Source organism: Lactuca saligna, chromosome 9 (assembly GCF_052625555.1).
Source record: "Lactuca saligna cultivar CGN05327 chromosome 9, ASM5262555v1, whole genome shotgun sequence".
Lineage (NCBI taxonomy): Eukaryota > Viridiplantae > Streptophyta > Magnoliopsida > Asterales > Asteraceae > Lactuca > Lactuca saligna.
In genome coordinates this window covers 76,460,561-76,464,494 of record NC_136425.1, presented here as the reverse complement: position 1 = coordinate 76,464,494, position 3,934 = coordinate 76,460,561, and the positions used below count along the sequence as shown (strand labels likewise).

Here is a 3,934-nt window from a genome sequence, read left to right as displayed (position 1 = left end):
ATTGAGTTAACCACCTCTATGATACCACTGATGGGTTACAATCTTAGTCAAAGATTAAATCATGACAGCGGAAACAACAAACATTTTTGACATATAGATTCGAAATATGTAGATCTAACTCAAACAAATCTATGTAGCTCTGATAAACATAAAACAAGAAATCATATCTTAGAGTTCTTCTTGAATTTCTTTGGTCTATCCAATTGATCGAACTTAATAACCCAACATAGAGTTCCTCTCTTGTGATCACACCTAAGACGCAAAACCTTCATAGATCTGAAGCTTCCTCGAACACCATCATCAACACAACTTGAAAAACGAATCACCTATGGACCACACCATGGCAATCAGGTGACCGCATCATGGGAACTACGCTTCCGAGATTCTAGGGTTTTTCCTTAGGGTTCCGAACTTTGGAGGTGGAATGGTATTTTTCTTATCACCCAAAACCGAATTTTGACCCTATTTTATATTGGGAGATGATTTGAAACCCTAAAGATAATTACTAATATATTTGTAATTATCTTGTTTATTCAAATCATTCTGGAATATTCCAAAATCATTTATTTTCTAATCAATTAATTAAATTATTAATGAATTAACAAAAACAAATCATTAATATAAATATTTATTCAGTTCTGCTTTATTTTGCTCTTGTGTGTAACCTAATAGGACATTGTTATCTATAGTCATATTATCGGGTTTGTTATTATTATTAGAAGTAATCTCCATCACATATGACACATCATATTTGCAAACATCATTCTAAAATGATTCTTGAGCATATAATTTCAACAAAGAAACCAATATTAGATTGATGGGGTTGTAAGTGCAGCTAGGGGTGGCGGTACAGAGCCAAATAAGCATCCCTTAGGCTATAAGGAGTGCTTGACTATTTGATGCGTTAGGTGACGTGGCACCTCCACGTAACACATGGCTTGTCTCCAAGCACCACCCTTAATATTTGTGATTGTGATAGTCCGTGAGTGCAACTACAGGACGCTACAATATTTCACTTTCCTCCCTCTCTATATCTCTCTCTTCTTCTCCCTTATCTTCTTTCTTCCCACTGGGGAGTATGCACGAATACTATCTCTTAACCTTGGTGAAATCATGTGAAAAAGTGTTTAGCTGATGTGGTCATCCCCTATGTGTAACAATCCTCCCCTGCACTCCATATAGCCTTAGAAGTCAGCCAACCACACTGGCTCGGTAACCAGGGATTCGCTAAAACTCAACAAAAATGACTTAATTGACAGATAACTTGTAAATTTAATGATATATTTTGAAAAAAATATAGTTTAGCAAGCAAATTGAGTAAATATCAATAGTTGATTGTGATAGAATGACATTTCCTTATAAAAAGGATGATCTATCATGTGAACCACTACCACGTATGCTTCCTCGCTAAATCACACTTCCACGTAGATTTGGTAATTAAAAACCGTTTAAAATTAAAAAAAAGAAATTGACTTAATTGGGTGATTACTTATAAGTTTAATGAAATATTGTTCAAAAATTAGTTTAATGACCACAACACATAAATGACAATAGTTTGACGTGGTACAAAAATTTTTCTATTAAAAATATTATATTTTGATTATAGAAACTGATCTATTAAATAACTAAATCCTATTTATTCTCACGTTGTGTGCAGACCTTAACGTTTAATCAATAATATATTTTATTTTTCGTCTTTACAAATATTTTAATACTATCATTTCATTACCTATTATATTAAAATTTAAAAGATTATAAAATGAAAAATGAAATCAAATTTACTTAAAAGTAGCATCCAAACCACCTCATATATCATACAAACAAATAATCTTTAAATAACTTTTCAATTAAAATATGTTGTAATGAAATCCAAAAAGAGGTTGTAATTTTGACACATAAATAGTTCAATAAAAAAATATGTGTCAGCCAAGCACACTGAAAGTCTGAAATTACTGGATTCATACTGTGCTGCAGCAATAGTTTAATGGAATCTCTCACACACATACACTTTTTCTCTCTCTAAAAGCACGAGGGAAAGAGAGATCTCGAGGAGAACCGTTTGCCACAATCACCAACAAACAAAAAATCCAAAATCACAGTAAATACCACTGAAAATCAATCATCAGCTAGAGAAAAATAAACAACGAAATGACGAATGATATTTGCTTCGTAAAATTTGCAATCACTTTAACTGTTTCTGTATAATGACGCCATAAATCAAAACCAGCATTCTCGAGCTTACATCAATAAAAAAAAAAAATCTATAATATATAATTACTGTACATCTTACATCTATCGATGATTTCTCTACCTCCTCCTCGGACGGCGGACGGAAAATTGTTGGAGAGAGAGTCTCGGAGAGAGATCGATGAAATTATTGATAATGATTTAGGGATCACTGTAATCACGCCAACATACGAGCATACTGACGCACCTTCGCATGATGTAGAATCGGGCTCTTTGTTCTTTGACGAGTCGAGCACATTTTCTGGTGAAGGTACACCGGCGGTGGCTGGAAGTTGAGGATGACGAACGGCTTCTGGAGATGCTTCCTTTTTTGGATAGCTTATGGTTGTTGTCGGAGCAAGTGAACTGTGGTTGTGGAGGTGGTGGCGCGTCGACGGTTGTACCGGAAACAACCATTGTGCACCAGAGATTGAATGACGATGGAATTGAATTGAATTTTGACTCTGAAATTTGGTGGAAGCGGTGGAGTTGAGGTTGGCTGAAATGGAGGGTCACTTTATATATAAAGTAGCAATACGGTTGGGGTAGTATGGTAACTTCAAGTCATGGTAGTTGGTATGTGAGAAATATGTAATAAGATCTCAATATTCTAGTACACAGTTTTTTTTTTTTTTTTTTTTTTTTTTCAAACTTATTTATGAATAATTTCACACTTAACTTTATTTACATAAAAGTATAAAATACCACCAGTTGAAATACTTTAATATTTATATATTATTAAACCAATTTTTATTCGTTTATCTATATAAAAATCACTTTATTTTAGCATAATTTATAAAATATCTCAACATTTTTTTTACTCAACTGTTTTTACTTTTTATAAAAAACATATATTTCTTGATTCAGATAATGAAATAAAACATAATTAATTGTTATAGAACTAATGATCAAAGTCTTCTATAACCACTTACTAGCATACAAATTATAGTAAAACAACAATTTTTTTTTACTTAACTCTTTTTACTTTTTTATAAAATAAAACATATATTTCTTGATTCAAATTACAAAATATAACATCATTAATCGCTATAGAGCTAATGATCAAAGACTTCTATATAACCACTTAATAGCAAACAATTCATAGTAAAACAACAATTATATTTACGGAAAAGGAAATCTCCGATAAAATTTCAATAATTTGGATCAATTTACTGTTAAATCATAATTCTTATTTTTTGAACAGAAAAGTATCGATTATTTTATAATTTGCACAAATTAACGAAATAATCCTTATTTTATTTTAACATAAAATAAAGATTATCGTATAAAATTAGATAATCGAGACGTTTTTGTTCAAAAAAGTAAATGTTGAAAATAAACCGTAAACTGATCCAAAATATTAGAATTTTTATTTGAAGATTTCCCTTACGAAAATGCCATATAGGTCGAGTCACATCAATGATTGGTGCTAATCCTCTAACTTGCTAATTCTTTGTACCTGGGTACATGACAATAAATAAAATATATGTTAGACTATATTATCTAATGAGCTATATGATTTAAACAAAATATATTATCAAATTATAAAACGGCTAAACTTTACGGGCCTTCCCTGTTGTAACACTGTAAAATTTCAAGTAAATTTTTCGTTTTCAAAATCACATAATTCCAATTATCACATTTCAAAAACCACAATTGTTTAAATTGTCAAAAAAACGGAAATCAATAGTTTTTTTATAATAATCCA

At 31.0% G+C, this 3,934-nt stretch overlaps 1 pseudogene; it reads right to left on the bottom strand.

Annotated features, from left to right (window-relative positions):
• Nucleotides 1-2,182: 2,182 nt before the first annotated feature.
• LOC145017579 (small polypeptide DEVIL 11 pseudogene) lies at nt 2,183-2,705 on the bottom strand (annotated as a pseudogene).
• Nucleotides 2,706-3,934: the final 1,229 nt, after the last annotated feature.